Genomic DNA, 24,076 nt, shown 5'->3' with positions numbered 1-24,076 from the left:
GGCAGAGCCCAGGCACTGTCCACTAGCCCACCCAAGTCCCTTTCTTCTGGCTCTTGCAATCAAGTTGGAGCAATATTGCCTAGTAGTTAAGACCATAGACTTAAGAGCCAGCCTGCCTGAGGTTCAAATCCTAGTTCTGCCACTTGATGACTGTGTGACATTGAAAAACTCCCTTAACCTCTCTGGGTCTTAATTTCTTCCCTGTAAGATGAAGATAGCAAAGCCTTCTTTCAGAAGTTTGTTGCAAGGCTCAAATGATTTTAGTATGTATAGAATTAGACCAGCATCTATACTATAGAAATGTTAACTGTAATTATTCCTTAGCTAAATTCTCTCACCTCACTTGTTTATCATTAAATAATGATTTAAATAAACAGAGACTGGGCTTTTCCCTCTGGAGGTGCACTCCTGAGTCATTCACTAATTCTAATCATTCCCAGGAAAGTTTTCTATAAAGCAATGTTCTAAATTGTGTGTAGCAAAAATAAAACAAAACTACATGCAATGAGAAGAAACCATTGTTTAAAATCTTCCTTTAGCTTCTCATGTGATCCCAAAGGTTCTGAAATCTCTTGAGCTCATTGTTCAGTCTAAAATTTTGGTTTGTCTTATAAGTATTTGGAAGAGTTCTGCAGGCTGACAAGTACTTAAAATATTAGGTAAAGAAATTTTAATAGAATGCAGTGGACTTTAGAAAGGACTAGGTGTTTGAGCAAAATGTTATAAATTAGGATAAAGTCCCTTGTGTTGCTTCAGCCCAAATAGATAATGTTAACTTGCCTGGGCTAGGGCTGAATACTATTGTGTTTCTTTGGGGGTTTTATTTACATTAAACTCTATGTTTTTCCTAGAATTTGTCCTATTTCCCCAGCTTTAGTCTCAGCCAGTGGCACAATGTCAGAAGAGCAGTGAACAATGATTATTTTTGCTCCAGAAATTAGGTTTATTAAGACAAGCATGAAGCCTGGCAATCTCATTAGTGTGTCCAAAGAAAATGATGAAAAAAGATCAGAACTGTTATCAAAATAAATGTTGATAGAGAATAGGCAAACTGGAAAAAAACTTGAGTATCAATTTATACAATTCCTGTAACTTTATTTTTATAACTTTTTTATTGTAAAAGCAAAATGTATTCATTCAAAATTTTGGAAATGATGGAAAAATGCCCCCCAAAAGTAAATAAAATGGTATATAGGAGTCTTACTATTCAGTGATAATTACTGTTAACATTTTATTTTCTTCCAATAGAAAATGAAGCTTTCTTTCCATAATTGGCCCATGCTGCTGAAATTAGTAAGGCCTCCTCTCTCTAGAAAGACAGTACTTTCTTTTTTCCTTATAACCAGATGATAACTTTTATTATAAAATACAGAGATGGATCAAAAGGGTCTCCCTCTCCTTTGAGTCTTATCTCATTGCAATGCTAAGCAATACCCAGCTAGTATCGACCTTAAATCTGTCCTCCCCGCCAAGGATGGGAATGTTCAACAGTCCTCTCCGATCTGTGGATGGCACATGGGTTGTCTTCTACTTGCAGCTGGGCAGAAATATTAGAAAGCAGTCATGGATAAGTTTCTTTTTCTAGGACAGTTGAAAACTTTAATAATAATGATAACCTACTACTGATGTCTTACTATTCTAAATACTTTGACTCTAGTAACTCTTTTAATCCTTAGAATAATCTGATGAGCTGATTCGCCCTTCAATAGGTAGCAGACTCAGGCTTTTAGCCTACAGCCTGGTTCTGTAGTCTCTGCATTTACCCACCATCGAATAACTCCTATAGAGATGCTGACAGCATGATGGTGATACTGAAGCTGCAGAACATTCTAGTGCTATAGACAAACTGGAGGAGGTCCCAAATCAAAACTGTGAAAATGAGTTAGAAATTCAGGTTTTACTCAAGTGTGAGAGAAAATCAAACTTAGAGAAAATGAGTTAATTACATTGAGAAGTACTGTTTTGTTTTCAAACTAGTTATCATCCTTTGAAATGACATTATAATATTATATAATACTTAGGTTTATCTTTTTTTTCATATTTTTGATTGAAAAAAGAATAATCAATTAGAAAAGCATGCTGATTTTGCTTTGGCTAACTCGCCCAAGGGAAGGCCATGTGACCTACAACCTGGTAGGGAGAGTGAAGTGGTGGGAACAGCACAGACCTCTAATTCAAATTCCTGCTCCATCATTTGCTAGGTAAGTTATTTACTAGGGGCTCCTTTTTCATCCTTAATTTCCTAAGCGGGGAAATGGAATAAAATCTCTGTAGTCTTCTTGTGAGGAGTAAATAAGACAATGTAAAGTGCCTGGCAATAGAAGTCAGTTAGGACATGGTAACTTTTGTCTGTTCCTTCTCATGACAGTTTATTGAGTTCAAAACATAGAACCCAAAGGGGAAAGAACATCCTCACGCCTTCCAGCCTCAGCAATGCAAACCTACCATGGTGGATGTGGTAAGAGTAGGATGAATACAAAGGGTAGAAACAGTACATCCTCCCCAGCTTGATGCCCCTACTTGCCCCAGCAGGGAGCAGCAGCTGGGCCAGGAGGCTGGGAGCTGGCTGGCCTTCTGAGGCCAATTGGGATCAGATAAAAGGAGAGCAGAGAAAGGAAGAGAATCTCTCCCAAATGCTATGCTAATCAGTTCCTTTTAAAACCTCTGAATCTTCCCAGGCTCACCCTAAGTCTCCAGTCTACACTCCCGGGTCCCTTGGGGATGCAGATGAAGCTAGATAGTTGGAAATATGACTCAGCTACAGTATAATATTAAGAGATTAGAGGTCTGGTACAGAAAGGCTTCAGGGGTGGTTGAGAATAAAATAATTACAACTCCCACAGGATCCTGCCTTTGACATCTCTCGTTTGAAGATCCCAAACAGCCTTGCCAATATTAATGGGCTGCTCATCCCTGCTCCCAAAATTGCTAAGAAAAGGAAAAAGGGACAAAAGGAACAGAGAGGCTGTTCCAGGGCTCTAGTTGGTGAAGACCAGTCACTGGGCTCTGAGGAGAGCTAACAGCGGTGGAGGGGCTCAAAGAGTTCAAGCCTCCAAGTTGCTTATGAGGCTAAAATTAATCTGAGAGCTAAATGGCAGAAGCAAAGTTACAGTGAAGTAGTTAGGCTACCCCTGAGAATTGAGTTGATTGTAGCAGAGAAAGGTGAAGCTTGAGTATTTTTTAAGACTATTGAAAAGTGCTGCTTGAACTTTTCTGGGGGGGTGTGTACAAACTTGCCTGAGAACCTGGGGGATCTGTGAAGAAAGGGACTAAACCCTAATACCTCTTCTCTGAGATTCAAAGTTCACTTCTGTTGAAGTGAACTAAGGGTCAGTGGGTGACCACAGTCACGACCCAGGGACAAGGAAGGCAAGGAAGCCCCTGAAACAAAACTATACTTTGATGGAAGTATAAGACAGGAGGGAGAGCTGGCCCCTGCTCTGAGCCAGCTGGTTGAAAAGAACAGCGGAGAAACCTGTCCTCTGGGGGGCAGTCTGGAGCCTCGGGGTGTGGCTATGTAAGCACATCTAAGAGGGCACCACTCTTAGTCAGGCCGGGGTTGGTGTGGAACCCTTCACACCAAAGGGTGAGGAGTGAGGGATCATCCTTTCTTCCTCCTGAAGAACTGCTGCAGCCCGAGGAGGGATCTGCATTGATTCAAGGCCAACATGAAGCAGAGCCCAGCCACGCCAGCAATGGAGAAGCTCTGGTTGTACAAGGAGGGAACCTCCGCAGACCCTGTTGGCTGGAGCTTTGAGCTGGGGAAGTGTTTGTTAGTCCCTGCCTCAAGGGCATCGGCTAAGAGAGAGGTTGGTTTTCCCACTGATCTGAGGAGGAGTGGGCTTCAGAGTTGTATTTTCTGAGGCCAACTACCCCCAAACTGCAAATAGTTTAAACGTTAAACTCATACATTAAACTCTTTGAACAAAGGAGACTATGAGAGCGTTGTGGTTCAGGGCTTGGGCTCTGTGGTTCACAGCTGAGTTAGAATTCTGTTTCTGTGACTCAGTAATAACTCTGTGTCCTTGAGCAAGTGTCTTGAGCTTTCTCAGCTTGTTTCCACATCTGTTATTATCCTCAAGTGGGGGCAATAATGATACCTATCTCACAGAGTTGTTATGAGAATTAAATGAGGTAAACCATGAAATGTGTGTGGCACCTAGTAAGCCTCAATAAATATTAGACTAAACAAACAAACAAAACTCCGAATAGCCACCAAGGTCATACCATGGGAAGATAACTACATTTGGCAAGTCCATCCGGTGGACCCAGTAAATTGTGTGTGAGCGATGGCAAGTATACTTCACTAACACTGAGAGATCGTGCTGAGAAATAATGAGCGATTTTTGGTAAAAAGAAAAGAAATGAATCTGGGACAGGCCCAGAATATTCAGAATAAAGACTTGGATGATGAGTGAATTTAGACAAAAATTAAGGCATCCTGATTCCAAAACGACCATTTTTGGTGTAATTTTTGACTCTCCCTAGAGATTTTCAGTTTTTTACAAGGACGTTCTCTATTTTAGTTTTTCCTCCACTTGTTTCTCCCTTCCCCTGAATCTCTCCTGAAGATTCTGTTTCCATTGCTTCATTACATCTTTTGATTTAAATTTTCATTTGAAAATAATTACATGTGCTACTGTTCACCTGGTATTTTGGTCCAATATGCTCCACTTTAGACATGGAAATGCCCTCCTGAAACATCACAGAGGTGAGGAACAGGCAACGCCTCTCTGGATGGCGGTGGAAGGGACCTAAAACTTCATACGTCAGGAATCTTCTTGACAGGCCTTACTAGGCCTGAGTCCAAGATGAAGCTGAGAAAAATGAAAAGGGATTTGGCTGACAAAGCAGATGACAGGCAGGGAGAGCCAGTGAAAGGGAATTGGCCAATGGCAAAAGGGGAATTGGCAAGGCTTTGTGAACCCCTTGCTGGAAAACCATAAACCTCGGATTGTCCGTCTGGCGCATCAGTCCTCAGAGGCAAATCATTTTTGCCTGTAGAAGGTGCCTGCCAGGAAGCTGCACGTCAGGGGGCGCCTTTGGAAAAGTGGGTCGTGTCTGGATTGGTGCCCAACACTAAGTGGACAGCGATGAGAAGAAACTGCTCACAATGAGGTCTCTGAGGGCTGGGAGATGGGGAGCTGCTCCAGTAGCTGACACGTGTGAGTCAGAACGATGGGAAAGGAAGCTGAGAAACAGGAGAGGACGGGACGCTGGGAGGGAGGAGGTGGGAAGCAGCTTTGTTTCTTCAGTCAGGGACTGTCGGGGCCTGCCTCCTCTGTGACGGGTCCCCACTTGGAATTACTCATCAGCTCTTTCAAAACTCATGTCTGCCTTCTTCCAGTTCTAATCCACTTCTCTGGGTCTCCCCAGTGAGCGGACTTGCCTTGAGGAAAATCTCTCTTAGGAGTAAAATCTGTGTTTGCGTGGTGATCCCGACTTGGCGGGCAGACCTGACGCCCAGGAGAGCAGGGCTGGTCCTCACTGTGCTGTTGAGCAGGGCCTTCACTTCAGAGCCCTCGAAAGTTTTCTCAGTGTCCTTTTCCTCTTGTCTTAGTCTTGTACCTTTTGGTTCTAATCCATCCAGAATCCCACTTCCAGCCATCTCCTGTGGCCTCTCACTCAATTCTTTCCTTCCTGAGAGGGCTGGCTTATGACCCATGTTTCCACCATCTCCCCTACCCAGATTTGCACAATGTATATTTGCTTTCTGTAGAGAATTAGCAGGGAAAAGTTCATGCTAAGGTGTTAATAACCAGTAATAATTTGGTGTGATAAACTCTATCAGAGCATAATGCCCTAGCCGAGTGCTCTCCAACATTTTTTCATGTCTGGAATGTGTAGAAAATGATAATAATGTTCCCAGACACTGTGATAAATAAAGTGAGAAACAATGGGCCACAGAGAGCTTGGCCACCAAACCATCTACCCACCCCCTGTTCCTCCCCATCCTTAAGGGCTGAAGGAATTGACATCTCCCAGCTTCTGTTACCCTGTTGTGCACATCAATTGGGAAGCTCTGTCTTAACCCAGTGGTTTTTTCAGATCATGCTTCATTGAGCCCTAGAAGTTTGCAGATGAGTCTCAGAGGGAGTGAAGGACTGATCCACTGGGTCACCTACTTTAGCTACAGCATCTCTGCTTCCACCTGTTTTATTAGGCCTCCAAATAAAGTTTTATTAAAAGGAAGGGTGTTGGCAGCCTAAAGGACTTAGAATATCACTATCTTAAAACCAACAAATGAAATCTTTAATGGTAGAAGCTCTGGCAACCACAACAAGGTAATGAGGGAGATATTCTGAAGATAGAGTGTTTTTCTGGGGCTCTTCCTCCATATCATTCAGGCAATAGAGTCTGCCCCATACAGATCTCCACACAAGCCTGAACATTATCTGTGCATATCTTGCCCCTCTGGCTATAGGGATTTTGTTCTTTTTTTAAAGAGTCTGATGCTTGGAGAAATTACCCTAACAACAGGTAGCTTAATGGCAGAGCCTACTAATGTCTCAGCTCAGTGAAACCAAAAACCCAATCACTGTTCTTGCCTCTGCTACCTTCTGTATTACATCTTGATATATTTCTGCCATTTTTCAGAAGCCATGCAAAATTTAGGAGATCAAAGCTGCTGGAAAAAAGTCTAGCAAAATGAAGTGCTTGTAGGTTGGCTGAGTTATTCACAAGACTGAGGCATTGGTGTATTTATAATTATTGTTATTACATTATTTTTCTGTTATTATTGTAAGTATTTCCATCCCCATCTTTTCCAAAAGGACTTAAAATGGGAAAGAGTCATTGAATTATGTTCTAAATAATAGATTTAATCTCAAAGTTTAGGTTGCTGGGTGTTTGATGAATGACATCATTTTAAAACTATCAAAGTTTAATGTGAAATTATTTTAAGATTTCAATTGCCTGACTTTATTTTTAAACATTATATGAAAATAAAGTATCAGTGAGAGTTACAGGGTTTTTTTGTGGGTGTATGTGCACACATGCACCTCTGTGTTTTTTTTTTCATTTATATTTCACATTTTTCTATAAAGAATTTGAGGCAGCAAAAACTATGGTTTTATACTTTAGGGAGAAGGCCTAAAAAACTGATAAAGTTTTACATTTCAAGCAGGATTCACCAGTAACATTTTTCTTTTAGTCAATGGAATTTCACTAACACATTTGAAATATGCTTCTTCACCTTTAGATGTTTTTCTACTAGAGTTTTTCATCATTTTTCAGCAGCAACAGAGGAAAGTAGAGATGCAGAACTGAATTGAAGAATAGGCGCATTTCTGTGACCCTTGCCTCAAATTCTCTTTCTAAGGTTCTGGAAGCTCTGAATACAGCTGTCTGATTTATTCTTGATACTTCTGGGCCAGTGAAATTCTGGTCCTCAAAACAAAAAGTTTTAGAAACAGCCCAATCAAGCTTTATTTCTTGTAAAATAAATCAGTCTCCAGCAAAGAGAGCCTGTCCTTACATGGGACTCAGCACCTACTGAGGCAGGATTCATGCTCTTGAACACGAAGCAGAAAGTCAGCCAACTAAGACCATTTCTCTTGCTTCCAACTCTCTCTTACTCTCTGTTGCCTTTTCACTGTTCCCATGTGCTATATTGTCTGTGTGGACTTTATAAACATTGTGATGTAGCTATAGGCACAAATTACTCTATTCTCTAAGAGCAGTTGGCTAGCATTTAGAATATCCTGTTTTGGGGATCTGCCTTCCAGAGGTGGTTAACCAAGAGATGAAGTACCCTAGCCAGAATCTAAGATGGTCACTTAGTATCCTAAATAAAATGAACTAAATCCACACCAGGAGGCTTATTGATTAGTTAGCATAAGGGATGTTTAAAATAGTTTTTAATTGGTGAAATGAGTAGTATTCAAAAAGGTGGCTGGTTAGTAGTGTCATATGGAAACAACTGCCCTTTCCTGGATGAGGTAGTAGCACCTGGCAAGCCCAGCTTGCTGAGTACAAATGGTTCACATTTGCCATGTGGACTTCCCAATTCAACCTGCATTCCTTAGCTTCACAAGACACCCTGTGCCTGACCCAGCACAAAGCTGGCCACACCTGCCATCAGAATGTGCTTGCCCCCAATTCAGTTAAGCCTTTTATGGGAAATGCTGAACAGAGGGCCCAAGGGTACAGAGTGGGACCTTCCTAGCTGAAGAGCACACTTAAGACTATTTTTGAGCCTTAATGTGAATAAATGTTCAGGTGTTGTCATAATATTGTCTAAAACTACATTTCATTATAATATGGCTCCTGGTAGCAAGGTTGTAGGGAAAGGAACGTACAGTCTCCCCCATATCTAATGGCTGGAGGCTAGTGACACTTACCAGAAAAACTTCATATTTACTGAAAGGCCAGTTGGCTTGGGTGAATTGCCATGCCATGCAAATTTCAAATCCATGCTTCAAAGTCCAGAAAGGACTCACCTACAATATAGAGAGTTTATTTAGGTAAAGATGTTTAGCTTAAGGTTGTATTTTTTTTCCTTGGAATTTTGGGTCTCTGATTGCCTTCTATAAATATCCCTTATTCAATTAATGAAGCTGTTTGGTGGGCCTTACACATGTCCCTGAACACCCTGTTACTGTGATTTCTAGGATATTTTCTGAACCCTTTTAAATTCTGGGGCCATGAGAATTGCCTGCTTAAGCAATAGCTATGCTCTTTTCTGTGGCATTTCCTTATAAAACGATGGGTTCTAAACAGGATGAGGAATGAGGGCCACTGAGGAATGAGTGGAAGCTGGGTAGACTGTTCCCCCCATTCTGGGCTGGCTGGGACGGCCAGCTCTGCCCAGGGAGTCAGGGAGAGGCCCACTGAGGACCCCAGGCTTCATCCCAGCAAAATGTCTTTTGAGATTTCATGCCTATCAAGTTCATCTTCAAAGAACACAATGCCCTTCTGATTTTTCTATTATTATTTAAACAAGAGTCAATCACTGATTAATTGTGTCTGGGATATGTCAGGCCAAAGCCTGCCTTGGGGCAAGAGTTTGAACAAGATGATTGGGACTGTGAGGGAGAATTGAGAGATCTGTTTGGAAGCATTGGGGTACTTCCCTGAAGAAGGTAACATGGAATTCATCATCAGTAGCAGTTTTTCTTTTATTCCCCTCTATGAACTATTTGGAACACTGGGGGCCTTGGAGGTGCCCATTGGCCTAAAGTGGATGAGCATCCTCCCGAGGGCTGCAGGGCAGTGCATCAGAGAACCTCTAGGGGGCAGCACTCAGGCACAGGTCTCAGTGAGACTTGGGTGCAGAGTGGGCAGGCACCCAGAGGCACCATCACCTGCTTCTCACAGAAAGATTAGTGCACATACAAAGATAACATTCTCCAAGCAGTAATAAGGTCTTGAATACAAGAAAGCAGCAAACCAGAGCAAGAACCGACTGGTGTGTCCAAAGGACTTCAAGCCAGATTTCACCAAGTTTTTATTGAGAAAAAACTGAATGCTTTTATGAGAATCCTAGTGTATAATCATCATAATTGAATAATAATCATGCTTAACATTTATTCCTTATTCCATATGTGGATTCAATCATTCTCTGTCATTTTGTCATTTTCATGAAATCTGGAGTTATATAAGCAATCCTGTGTTTATTACAGAGAATGACCTGGAATAGTTGGCTTCTCCCTGCTTATGGAAGTGACAGTTCTGGGGCCAGTAGCTGAATAAACTTCAAAGAATTTATTCCTGAGTCTTCCTCATAGCCCACATTCACCAATTTTAACTCTATTCCCCTTATGGTCCTGACTAGTCTGAGAAGTAGTCAGTCACTTCAAATATTCTGTGAATTTTCTTAAATGAAGGGACAGATCTTTAGATTGCCTTTGGGAAAGTTTCAAGCTATCTCTGATACAGATTGGTTCTCCTCCCTATAATACCTGAAAGTATTTTAGAACCCAGCAATGTTTGGGTCCTCATTCTAATTGCCTGTGACTCAGATGTGAATCGGTGCTCACAAAGTCTCAGTCAGATGTTATGGTCCTTCCTGCCTCCAGCTTCTGGGTCCACATGTGCTGTCTCTGCATCAGCCTCTCTCAACCCAGGAGTAACTCTCAACCCTTTGCCATTTTATACCAAAAAAATCACTCTCTAAGCATTTCATGAGTAAAATTTTGTACTGAAGGTTTGGGACTCATGGGTAAGAGTGTATAGGTGGGTCATGTTGCATAACTAAAGGCCTCCCAATGACTCTTCTATTTCTCTCCCTCCCTCACTGTCCCTATGAGCTCCATGATCAACTCCCTCTGTTAAGCAATCTAACCCAATTCCTTTAGCTCCTACCTCTAACCTTCCATCAAGGATCTCACTCACAGAAAAGTGTCCTCTATTTAACAAAACCAATGCTTCTTAGAAGATAGCTAGAAATATAAACAATAACAACAGCAATTCAGTTGCATGTGTTTACTAGTGGACTGAGATCAAGTCTAAGTCTCTGCCTCCACTGAAAGGCAGCACAAGGTTTTAGAAAAGGAACTGAATTTAGAGTCAGCCTCTTGGGGTTAAAGCCAGCAGCAGCCCTCACTAGCCATGTGGAAAAGCCAGCAGTCCATTTTCAATCCTCAATTCATCTTCTGAAGAGTAAAGATGTTACTATGTTTTGAATCATTATGCTGATCCAAGAAAATAATTTATGCAATGCACTCTGAAACACTGGAGCAGTGGTGCTCCAGACACTTAGCTTTTCCAGACTGAGGAGTGCTGCTGGCATTTAGGGATACTGGGTGCCCTACACTGTGGGGAGATTCTACATAACACAGAATTTCTGCATTACCAATAGCATGTCCATGGAGAAACACTGTCTCTAAACACAGTGTGACAGAAAAGTATGTGACCTCTGACCTTCTACCTTTCACACAAAATGCAGATGGATTGATACATAGTGCAGATAATTCTTTAAGAAGTTCTTTCTCATTCTGGGTTATTTTGGCCTAATCTTTGTTCTCTGGCATCCAATAACACCGCCAACATTTTAATTATAATCTTGAGCTTTCTTCTATAAGGAGTACTTCCACTTAGCATGTCTGTGTTTAATTTTTCACAGAAACTATATTATACCTTCCAGAAGACAAAAGAAGGAGGAAAAATTATGGAGTAGAGGTTAGGAGAATTTTCCCCATGGTGAAGATACAAGGAAGCAGGTGATACATGAATTGATCAGCTATTGAGGCCAAGTGGTGGTCTTGTCCTTTTTTTTTAATCCATGTGAATTTTTTAAATAGTTACTTCAAGATAGTCCATGGTACTATATAAAAAGCAAGATCATGAACAATAAAGCTGATGGCAGGACTGTATGTATGATGTCCACAAACAAAAGGGATTTAAATTATCTGTTCTCAATGATTGCTAATCATACTAACAGAGAATAAAACAATATTAAAATATTTCATCCTTAGTAAATTAATCTTCCTTAGAAAATCTGATTATTACAGGTAAAATATAACATTTAGAACTTTCATTTAAACATACAAATTTTATGAACCCTTTTAGAATTTTTCAAATGGGAATTATAAAAGTCAATGATAAAGAAAATTGTATTTTCAGATGATGTGTATCTTAAAGTATTACGAAGAATATTCTTTATTCTGAAAACAATGTCAGGAAAGAATACCTCAATTCCTCTAAAACCACTAGTTCTAATTATGCAATTGTCATTTTAGTAACATTAACAAGGAAACATATTTACAATTATTTTTCCCCCCAGGCTCAGTTGTCTTTATTCTTTTTTTTTACAATGTTGTGTCAAATTCTAGTGTAGAGCACAATTTTTCAGTCATACATGAACATATATATATTCATTGTCACATTTTTTTTTCGCTATGAGCTACCACAAGATCTTGTATATATTTCCCTGTGCTATACAGTATAATCTTGTTTATCTATTCTGCATTTTAAAATCCCAGTCTGTCCCTTCCCACCCCCCACCCCCTTGGCAACCACAAGTTTGTATTCTATGTCTATGAGTCTGTTTCTGTTTTGTATTTATGTTTTTTTTCCTTAGATTCCATAAATGAGTGATCTCATATGGTATTTTTCTTTCTCTTTCTGGCTTACTTCACTTAGAGTGACATTCTCCAGGAGCATCCATGTTGCTGCAAATGGTGTTACGTTGTCAGTTTTTGTGGCTGAATAGTATTCCATCGTATAAATATACCACAGCTTAACAAGAAAACATATTTACAATTTAACACTGCAATCATCTGTCAAATAATTAAGATAGAATAAATACTGCATATGCATTAGGTTGAACATTACTTGTGTATATTTTTAAATATAGCGTTCTTTCATTCAATCTTTTGATAAATTGGACTACACATGTCTTATTTTAATACTCTAAAACCATTTGGGAACATTTTTTTTTACACTTCTAGCCCTGAAAGTCCATTATAATGTCTTTATAAATATTCCTCGTAACCAAATGAAATTTGTGTTTTGTGTCCTTAATATTAGGTTTAGAACTTAATATATTTGGAAGTGTGATGAAGTAGCTCTGTCTTTCCATTTGTTTGTATGGTCTGAAATCACAGTTCTGCACAGCGGGTGTGTTTTCTCTCTGTCAAACCATAAAGTAATACACTTTTCACAAAATATATGCTGACAGATAGGAAGAACTGGCTTTTGAAATTCAGCTTGACATATCAAACAAATATCATCCACATCTGAAACACTGTCTCTTGCCGGCAGCCACTCCATAACTTCGTCATGTAAAACATATTTGCAAAACCTGTCTGAAAGTTCTTAAGATGTCAAAAATGTCCAGAAGTTTTAGTATGAAGTAGAGTAAAACCAGCACTACCTCAAGACTCCATCTAGTTATATTACCAAACTCCCCATAGCTTATAAAGTAACAAAGCCAAACTAGTATGTGAACAAAAGTTCAGTAATACTGACATAATTCTTCTGAAAGCACTTAACAGTAACCCTTGGGTTTAAAAGGCATGGTGAAAGAAGGCATCTATAAAATAAGGCATTTCAAGCCCATGAAGAGGAATTCCAGAATGAAGCCTATAACTGAGATAATCCAAAGTACTTCCTGGAAGCTTGAATGGTCCAAAGTAGAATTTACAAATATTAAGCTGTGATAAAGTGACTTAGACTGAAAGGTGTAACGTAAAAGAACAGAAGATCCTGCTAAGAATACCAGTAACCAAGCACACTGAATCTTGGAGCACCTTTCTCTTAGAAAAACCTGGTTTACGATGCTTTTGATTGCATATACAGAAGATGTAAACAGCTCAATTCTGAGAGAAATGCCTGTTATATGCTGCATAATAATCAGAATCAAAATATATGGAAGACTTTTTTTGCAACCACTTGAAGAGATATTGGAATTCTGAGGAGGAGATACTACCATGATCTCCAGACTCCATGTCAGTATCATCAGGCTGCCTTGCTTCATTGTAGGAATAACTCCATTGCCTATGTGTGTACCACACCCACGAGTGCAGCTCTGGACACCTGACCTTGAATTTCTGGAGCTTGGATTTTCAGCACATTCTTTAGGTATGGAGTTTATCTAGATATGAACATCTCCAGAATAAAGACATGAAGCTTCTCCTGTCAGTCTTGTTTGGACACATCAGAAGGCTGAGGCATTCTCACTGCCTGCAGCTCCTGAAGGACTATGCAGTTGGCTACAGTTGGCTTGCATGACCCTTGAATACTTTTTCTGTGGTCCAATTTCTTTGCTTCAGGGTTCTGTCTCCTCTCATGACGTTGAGTGGACGGAGCCCTGGGCAATGACTGCAGGAACAGCGGGAGATGCTGCCTCGAGGCCTTCAGTCAGGGCCATCACCTTCAAACCCCGTGACCTGCAACTCCAGCCCCTCTTGGAGGCCTGAGTAGTTGTCTTTCCAAGGCTGATATTACCTGGTATAAGTAACTGTTGAGCTAAAGGAAATACAAATTTCAAGTACCTTTCCCCTCCCTCTCCTTCAGTTTGCAGTAAGCAAGGTAGCCATAAATAGGTCCCAGATCCCCAGAGCCCCAGACCTCCAGGAGCAGCACAGCTCAGATCCCCTGGCTCTTCATCTGCCCATGATGTTGTTGAGAGGCCTGACATCTGTAGACCAGGCTCCTGATTTGCTCTTCTGGTCCCCTACCTTTGCTCCCCCTTTGTCCTCAGGCGTGGACTTGTAGCTGCTACTCCCACCATGGAGATGGTCCATGTGAGGTGGGTGGGGAGGATATGCATATGTTGTCCTTGGGCCAGGAACTAGATGAGTGTTTACATTCCTCTCATGGACTCTGCATTCTGAGGGTTTAATGAGCTGTTTTGAAAGATACTTGATGAAGTGATATTTTTTCGTAGATATTTTATTATTTTATGCAAGGGGGAAAAACCTTGGCCTCTGTGGGCATCAAGAGGAACATGCTTCAGATGAGGATGGGAGGGCCTAGCTGCCTGGGAAGGTATGGAATATCTAAGCCAGTTATGATTCTATCTCCAGTCAACAAGGTGACCCACCATTTCTGTTCTTAGATTACATCTCTGATTACTTTGACAATGTCATTTCTCCCTCTGGAATCTTCAGTGACTCTGTGGGCTGATAGAAATATTCCAACTTCCTTAGCCTTTCACCCAATCTTTCCATAATTTGAGTCAAAGTTGCTTCTCTAATGTTCTCTTATAACTCATTTTATAAATCTTATACCTCAGTTCCCTTCAAAAGCAAAAAAACTAACAAAATAACTTGTCCTTCCCTGAAAACAGGTTCTCCAGCTAGTTTAGCTACTAATTAATAAGCAGTATGACCCTGGCTAATCATTAACATCTTCAAGTCCCAGCAGCCTGGCTCGTAAAATCCAGGGGTGAGGCCTGGGCTGATGAATTTGTCACAAGTTTCCCAGGTGAATCTAACACACATCCAAGTTTATGAATGTCTGGACCTAAAACCTGCTCCAACTTTGATTTTCCCACATGTTACCCATGCACTGCAATTCTCTGCTCCATGTGTTTACCTCATAAAGGACCTTTTCCTGGAACATTTCACTTTCCTTCTAATCAGCCCCCGCACACCTGTGTGTACCTGTGCATTTGTGTGTGGGCATTCACGCACACACACCCCCGCAAATGCCCCCACATCAAGGTCCTTCACGGTAAACTCCCACACCACCTCCTCCAGAAAGTCTTGCCTGAGACTGAGCTTGCCTTCCTATGCTCTTTCCTCAAACTCCTCTACCACAATCAGTCTTAGTTTTTAGTGGGTTTTGTTTAACGCACCACTGGTAGACTGTAAACTTCCTGAGCATAAATATTCCTTCCTGTTCATCTTTCCTGTTCCACATTATTCAAAGGAGTAGCTCATGAGAGTACGCTGAAATGAGTTAAACTGACTTGGTATGAATTCATTGAGAGACATCTTGGTGAAGGTGACTTGTTGGAGGGTCTCGGGAAGATTGCTGACTAGGGTGGAGGTCGTGTGTCTCTCTGACTATCATGAAAACTTTACCAGTCACATTCCATATCTGTCTCTAAGCACATGTGATTGTGGACTCAAAGTTATAAGAAAAACTACAGCTGTTTTTTGTCAAAATCGGTTGATTTTTGTATCTGTAATCTTGCAGCCAGAGTGGTTGAGTTGATATATTTAATGACTCTGTACAGACGAAAGTCTGTTCTTGAGAAATGAGGAGGGGGAACCATTAATCTTTTCTAGAATAAACAGAGTTGTAATGACTCTTTAATCTGAAGGGTGGAGATCCTAAGCTGGAACGCAGCACCCAAGGACCCGCCAAATTCCGTGAGGAGCGAGTAGCACCCAGATGATAATTGATTGTGGGATCATTTTCCCTGTGGTCTCTGAGGGACGTTCACAGTATCCCTAACTTTTAAAGGGGCCTTATCAAAGTAGCTGCCCCAGCTTCATGAGAAAGAAAAGCTGTCACCATCTGAGGCCTTTGGGAGACTTGCTTTTCTAAGCTTGCTTCGAAGCTTTGGGGTGCCTACTCGATCAGCATTTTGCTTTGGGTTGCCTTCCCTTGTGTCGTGTCAATGCCCCTCCCACCCAACCATCTCCTTCCACAAGAGTTCCTGCTTCTCCCAAAGGCATGGGGGAGAGAGGCTCTGTTCTCTGCTTTCCCAGTACTCACTAATTCACTAATCCCTGGAATCTGGCCAATGTCCCCCTCAAGGTCATGAAGGATTGGCTATCTTTGCTGCCAGCCAGACTCAGCAGTCTCTGTCCCAACATCCTACTTGCCTTCTCAAGGGCATGTCAGACTTCTGAATTCCCTTTGCTGCCTTGGCTTCCAACTCTATTTGCCTCTGCTTCTCTTCTCTTCCTCTGATGCCTCTTCCTTGCCTGTCACTTAAATGTTGGCATCCTCACACTTCTTTCTTAAGTCAACCTCTCGTCTCCAACTACATTCCTTTATAATTGAAGTATAGTTGATTTACAATATTGTGTTAGTTTCAGGTGCACAGCATAATTATTCAGTATTTTTGCAGATTATATTCCATTAAGGTTGTTACAAGATAATGGATACAATTCCCTATGCTATACAGTAGATCCTTGTTGCTTATCTATTTTATTTATAGTAGTTTATATCTATTAACCCCATACTCCTGATTTATCCCTCCACCCTTACCTCTTCCCCTTGGTAACCATAAGTTTCTTTTCTCAATCTGTGAGTCTATTTCTATTTTGTATAAACATTCATTTGTATTATTTTTTTAGAGTTCACATAGAATGGATATCATGTAGTGTTTGTCTTTTTCTGACTTATTTCACTAAGCATAATATTCTCTAGGTCCATCCATGTTGCTGCAAATGGCAGTGTTTCATTCTTTTTTATGGCTGAGTAATATTCCATTGTATATATATACCACATTGTCTTAAGCCAATCTTCTGTTGTTGGGCACTGGGGTTGCTTTCATGTCTTGACTATTGTAAATAGTGCTGCTATGAACATTGGGGTGCATGTATCTTTTCAAATTAGTGTTTTCATTTTTTATGGATATATATCCAGGAGCGGGATTGCTAGATCATATGGTAGTTCTGTTTTTAGATTTTTTAGGAACCTCCATTCTGTTTTCCATAGTGGCTGCACCAATTTACATTCCCACCAACAGTGTACAAAGGTACCCTTTTCTCCTCATCCTCACCAATATTTTTTGTAGACTTTTTGATGATAGCCATTCTGACAGGTATGAGGTAGTACCTCATTGTAGGTTTGATTTGAATTTCTCTGATAATTAGCAATGTTGAGCATCTTTTCATGCACCTATTTGCCATCTGTATATCTTCTTTGGGAAAATATCTATTCAAAATGTTATTTATTTTCACAGAATCTTGATGCCAAGGGTTCCTAAGCCTACAACCCTCTCCCAAGATACAGGCTCATTTTTTAAATGCTGTGATAGATAGACATAATTTGGACATTCTATTGGTATTTCACACTCACCTTCTCCAAATCTAATGGATTATCTCTGACCTACCCCCACCCACCCCTCCTCTTCAAATAGTCTTCAGTGCCTGTTTTCCATTTACCCTGTGGTATCCTATGGTAGCACCACTTGTACCTTGTACTCTAAATCCTGGAACATGTGTGACTCTCAACCTCTTTTCCATTCCTTTCAATGACATATTACTCTTTACTAAATTCTTAGAGCTCAGTCTGATAGATTCTTACCTGAATTGTTCCAGTAAGTCTCTTTTCCTTTCCATATCCACAGCTATCATTCCGGCTCTTGTGATTTTTTTTTTAATCTCACAACAGCCTTGTTACTGGGGATCCTACTTCAAACCCTGTTCAAGTTAAAAAAAAAACCCTGGACACCAAGACTCAGGGAAGCTTCCCTGGTTGACAGCCCTTTACACATGTTGTCACACAAATTTGCTGGGAAAAGAAGTGTGTCCCTGTGTGACTTCACTGGGAGGGGACATCTGGCAGCTTGTACATCAGGTTTATCCTGGACTTCACCCCATGCATCTTTCCCTATGTTGATTTTAATCTGTATCCTTTCACTTTAATAAACCATAACTATGAGCACAACAGTTTCTGAGTCTTCTGAGCTCTAGCAAATCATTGAGCCTGAGGGTAGTCTTGGGGATCTCCAGTACAGCATATCATTCACATGCTTCAAAACTTCAGTTTTTTCCTTTCTTTTTTTTTTCAGTTTGTGTGTGTGTGTGTGTGTGTGTGTGTGTGTGTGTGTGTGTGTGTATGGATAGTAAATTTACAATGTTGTGTCAATTTCTGGTGTACAGCATAATGTTTCAGTCATAGAGGAATATACATATATTCATTTTCATATTCTTTTTAGCCATAAGTTATTACAAGAAACTGAATATAGTTCCCTGTATTATATAGGATGAACTCATTGTTTATCTATTTTATATATATTAGTTGGTATCTGCAAATATCAAACTCCCAATTTATCCCTTCCCACCCCTTCCCCTGTCCCCCCACCCCCGGTAACTGTAAGTTTGTTTTCTATGTCTATAAGTCTGTTTCTGTTTTATAAATAAGTTCATTTGTCTTTTTTTTTTTTTAGGTTCCACATATAAGTGATATTATATGGTATTTTTCTTTCTCTTTCTTGCTTACTTCACTCAGAATGACGATCTCCAGGTCCACCCATGTTGCTGCAAATGGCATTATTGTATTATTTTTTATGGCTGAATAGTATTCCATTATAAATATACCACAACTTCTTTATCCAGTCATCTGTCAATGGACATTCAGGTTGTTTCCATGACTTGGCTATTGTAAATAGTGCTGCTATGAACATTGAGGTGCATGTATCTTTTTGAATTAATGTTCCCTCTAAATATAAGCCCAGGAGTGGAGTTGCTAGATCATATGGTAAGTCTATTTTTAATCTTTTGAGGAATCTCCATACTGTTTTCCATAACAGCTACACCAAACTGCATTCCCACCAGCAGTGTAGGAGGGTTCCCTTTTTTCCACAGCCTCTCCAGCATTTATTGTTTGTGGACTTTTGAATGATGGCCATTCTGACTGGGGCAAGGTGATACCTCATTGAAGTTTTGATTTGCATTTCTCTGATAATTAGCAATATTGAGCATTTTTTCATGTGCCTATTGGCCATTTGTATGTCTTTAATGGAGAATTGCTTGTTTAGGTCTGCTCATTTTTGGATTGGGTTGTTTGTTTTTTCTTATTAAGTTGTGTGAACTGTTTATATATTCTGGAAATTAAGCCCTTGTCAGTCTCATCTTTTGCAAATATTTTCTCATTCTGTAGGTTCTCTTTTTGTTTTGGTTATGGTTTCCTTTGCTGTGCAAAAGCTTATATGTTTAATTAGGTCCCATTTGGTTATTTTTGCTTTTATTTCTATTGCCTGGCTAGACTGCCTTAGGAGAACATTGCTGAGATTGTCAAATAATGTTTTGCCTGTTTTCTTCTAAGAGGTTTATAGTGTCTTGTCTTATGTTTAAGTCTTTAAGCCAATTTGAGTTTATTTTTTCAAAACTTTAATTTTAAGTTATACCTTGCTAATGATGACTTCACTACTGGTTACAACCCACCAGCAAATCCTAGCACACTAGTTGTACTTTGCAAAGGGAGGGAGCATGTCTTTCTCTTCTTTTCATCCCCTGATGATTCCAGGCACACAAAGCATCCTTCTCATTTTGACTTTGCCTCCCATGTAAAAAAAGAACTGATGGTAGGGACTTTCAAGAATTCTGGTCCCTGATTTAGGGATGTCTCCTGATAAATCAGTAAAATGACTTCTGATTATGACTTGGGTTACCATGAAGTTTGTCACAGGGAGCAAATTCTCTGGACCAGGCCAAAGAGAGCTTTCCGGCCCTAGTGATGGCTATATATTTTATTTAATTATTATTTTTTTTACATTCTTGTGTCACATGCAAACTAATGTTTATTTTTATTGGTGTGGATAACTCTAACAGCCTGATCACCAGGCACTGCTGATAATGAGATTCTGAGTCTTTGAGGGAGTGCTGGACCCTCATATGAAGCCGTCTAATTGAGAGCCTGTGAGGACATGTCTGGCTCCAGTCTAAGCCCTTCCTTAGACCACATCACCACTATTTTCATCTCTGTGATGTCTCTCAATTTCTGAATAACTTATGTCTCTTTCAGAAATAAGATGTAATCTTGAAACAAGTGAGTTGTGCTAGATGGTTCTGGTTTCCATATTCAGATGACTGTGAAAGAATTATACTTATTTATTTTAAAAAATCTGGTTTATCCCAGATCTCTACAGCTGGATAAAAAGACAGTATGAGAGTTTTCCCTTGTAACATTGCACCTTACCAACTACTTGCCTGGTACTAGAAAACTGATCTTTTTCTAACTCTAGCAATTCTGTGTCTTCTGGGAGGTGCTTCTCAAACTTTAATATGCATGTGAGTCACTTGGAGATCATTGTTAAAATTCAGGTTCTGATTCAGCAGGTTTGGGCTTGGGCACGAGATTTTGCATTTTTAAAAGTCCTCAAATGATGCTAGTACTTCTGATGGACCACACTTTGAGTGCATAGGGTGCATGAGGTAAAGCAAGGCTCTGAGGAACATACATAGGTAGACCAAGTGGTCACTTACACAGTGAGATTGAAGGTACAGAATTTAAGGCTTTCAGTCTTCTGCAAAGTATCCATCCCACAACCTGTCATTCCACCATCATGGTTTTTATGCCTCTGTCCCTATGAAATTTTTCTGGTCCCAGAAATCCTATGCTAAAATGCAAATACTCTTTGATGAAAACATACCTTAAGTTCAGCTAATCCCTTAGCAGGGATCCCCTGCAGCCAGCTGGAAACAAAGATAGCAGTTGGACTATGAGGAAGGTTACAGTATGACACTTCAGGGAGGGCTGCTGTTCAAAAGGAAGACTATCAGATAGGAGTGCTTTTAGTTGCGAGTAACAAAAAAACTGAATTAAGGGTGATTTAAGCAATACAGACATTTACACATCTCACCTGAGAAGTTTAGCAGCTCAGGGCTCTATCATATCATCAAGAATCTAGGTTCTTTCTGTCTTCTAACCCCCAGTTTCTCCATCTTTGGTTATTCTCTCTTTATCTTTGTGTTTATTGCCTCATGGCCCCACAATGGCTGCTACAGTTTCAGGTATCACTTGCACTTTGAAAATGGAAGGAAAAGAAAAGAACTTCACAAGCTACATCTGTGCCTTTTACTAGGAAAGCAAAATTCTTAGCAAAAGCTTCAATCAAGCCTTCCTTTAAACCAATCACTGGCAAAGGGGAATGAGGTTACCCTGGGCTTAGAGTAAGCCTGACTCACTCTCTTGAGGTTAGAAGAGGGGCCTATCCTTCCCCATAACAAAGCAAATCCATTTATTACAAAATCAGGGAGTGAAATGTGGGGCAAATGGCATTGAGTAGACTATGAACAGTGCCTGCCCCTAGGAAGAAACCAGTTCATGCTAGTAAGAGAGGCAGCAATTCACCAGAGCCCAATTTCACCAATGCCTCAATCTGCCTCTAACACCCACCTCCTGATATCTCCCCATGACTTCTTCACTTTAGAACAGAAACACTCGTTTGACCTTCACTTTGAGTTCATAAAGGCTGTGCTGGGGGAAGAATGTATGGTGGGTGCTTGATTAATATTTGCTGATTGATCAAAACAGGAATGTTAGAAGTGATTTGAAGTGTTGAGAGAAAGACATGGAAAAAGATACGCAGAAGTAATGGGTCTAGCTCTTTGAATAAAACAGATCTTCTAATACAAACATCTTATTTAAACCTCAAAATAATCCTGTGAGGTAAGCAGTATTTTCTACATTTTATAGATCAGAACTCAGAGTGACTAAGAATCTGGCCCCAAGCCACAGTTTGTAACTGGAAGATTTGGGATTCCAGTGAACTCTCTGATTCCAGTGCTCTGTACCCTCACACTGATACTTGTACGTTCAGGCGAGGGTCTTGCTCAGAGTTGTCACCTTGTGAATTTTATACTTACTCAAGGGGTCTGCTTTGATGACAAATTCTTTACACCCCCTCCTTTGGAATTGCCTTCAAGTCTGCTTACTGGATACACACACACATGCACGCATGCGCGTTCACGCACGCACACACACACACACACAGTGGAGATGGGGAGAAGGTTGTATTACTTTAAGGCAGTTACATCTCAAAACCATGAAGTTCCAGATCTACATTATCAAATGTACAGCTCTAACTTGGAACACCTCTTACTCTTCCCCTTTATCTCTGCCTCTACTCCACCAGTCATACTTATCATCCTCCTTTTTCAAAATTATTACAGATTTATTGAGGAAATTTTAGAACAGAAATAAAAATTCACTCTAGGGCTACATTAAAATTTTCATCATTGTATTTGCCTTCCTCAACTTACTAGTAAGTTTCCTACATTAGATCTCTATTCACTCCAGATACAAAAAGCTTTCCAGTCTCATTGGGTATCTTGTCTGATGGGAATCCAAGTCAGGCAATTACAGGACTCTAGTGGAGGGCGTCTCATTTGGGCCAGCTTGTCTACTGATTTGTTTCTGCCCCTATTGATTAAATTTCTTTTGAGTTGCCTCCAGCAATTAGGCATTCAGATCCTCGAGGCAAGGATCAGTGCTAGGACCCCCACCAGAAACAGATGTCTGAGACACATATCCTATTCTTTTAACTTCAGGCCCCTCTGTTCTGCCTGGTGGGGAAATGACTTGGCTTCTGTTGGTGCAGTTGGTCTTCCCTGGCCTCTGTGTACCTGGGATGGGCTGTCTGTCCCCTTTTCTAAGCTGCAGCAAGTGTTTTGATAGAATGAGAATGTCCCATTCCTTTGCACAGCCTTTTCCAGAGAGGGAAAAAAACAGATAATGCCTTTCTAAAGTGCTAAGATGAGCTATGGCAAAAGGAAAAAGGGAAGAATGGAAATGAGGAAAGAAGAGAGAGGAAGGAAACCAATTCTCACTATATGCTGGGAACAGGCCTAGGTGTTTCGGCATACGTTATATCATTCCATCCTCACAAGCCCAAGAAGTGGGCATTACTTTTTATATTTTACAGATGGGTATATTGAGGCTCAGAAAGGCTGAGAAAATTCGTCCAGGTCACACAGTGTGTAAATGGAAAATCTGGAATTTGAATAATCTCTCTGAGTCCAGAGCCTCTTTCCATAACAATTTGATGTTTTGGATGCCTAGGACACTGTTTTGGAAAAGGCATGGAAAATGGAGAGATTCTGTCCTCTTACTTATGCTACAGATTTCAAATTATCTCAGTGTTTTCCAGCAATAATGTGTAGATGATGGTAATCCCTGGGGTAAGTCCCTGGGGTAATCCCTAACATGCTATGGAAAGCAAAGACATGGTATTTTTAATCCTTTGGCTGCACAGATTGGAGCATAGGAATACAATATCCAGAAGACACAGGGCTAAGATAAATGAATATAGCCCTGGAGATCCCTTTCCTTACTGAAATCCTTCTAATGAACTTCCCAGGCTCCAAACTCTAGGAATCTCTTTCCCTTAGCAGTTGAGGGATTCAGTCTCTGAACTGGCCAGGCCTCTGTTCCAGCTTCAAGCTCCCTCTTCCCATATACAGGCCAAGAGTCAGAGCTCTGCTGGGCTGGGAGTCACACCAGGCACAGAGGCAGCCTTGGCCTTTCTGGCTGCCCCTCATATACTTGGGAGCATCCTCTCTCTTCTTACATTACCTCCCTTTCAATTCCATCTTCTGACCCGTTGTGGGTATAACCTTCAAGACGTCAGCAGCTGAAACTATTTAGGAGACCTGGCTCTAGAAATGAGTTGTTTGGGAGAAGCATTGATGCTAAAAAAACAATTATTGCTGTGTTTGACCTTTCTCTATCCCCATACTATCATCCAGACTCATTAATGTAAGGTATGTACTTATCTTACACACAAACACAATCCAATTTTACATGGAGGTATTTATTTCCTTGTCTTTGTATCAACAGTCCTAGGCCAAGTGAATGCTCTGCTCTCTGAAGAAACCCTTTGGCTGTTAAGTCTAATTTGATGTGATGAGATTGGAGGTGGTGAGGAGATTGGGTGCAGAAATCATAGGAAACTCAGTGTGACACTTACCAAGTGAGCAGAGCAAAGTCCCTTAAGGGAGCA

The 24,076-nt window shown here is 40.5% G+C and overlaps 1 protein-coding gene and 1 pseudogene across 1 annotated transcript in view; one reads left to right on the top strand and one right to left on the bottom strand.

Annotated features, from left to right (window-relative positions):
- Positions 1 to 24,076, top strand: part of ANKRD55 (ankyrin repeat domain 55) — a 376,849-nt gene that overhangs the window by 226,591 nt on the left and 126,182 nt on the right. The window lies entirely within an intron of this gene.
- LOC105087135 (E3 ubiquitin-protein ligase RNFT1-like) lies at positions 12,478 to 13,687 on the bottom strand (annotated as a pseudogene).

The sequence above is a fragment of the Camelus dromedarius genome, chromosome 3 (assembly GCF_036321535.1).
Source record: "Camelus dromedarius isolate mCamDro1 chromosome 3, mCamDro1.pat, whole genome shotgun sequence".
NCBI classification, from domain to species: domain Eukaryota; kingdom Metazoa; phylum Chordata; class Mammalia; order Artiodactyla; family Camelidae; genus Camelus; species Camelus dromedarius.
Note: the sequence above shows the minus strand (reverse complement) of the source record. Positions and strands in the feature narration are given on the sequence as shown.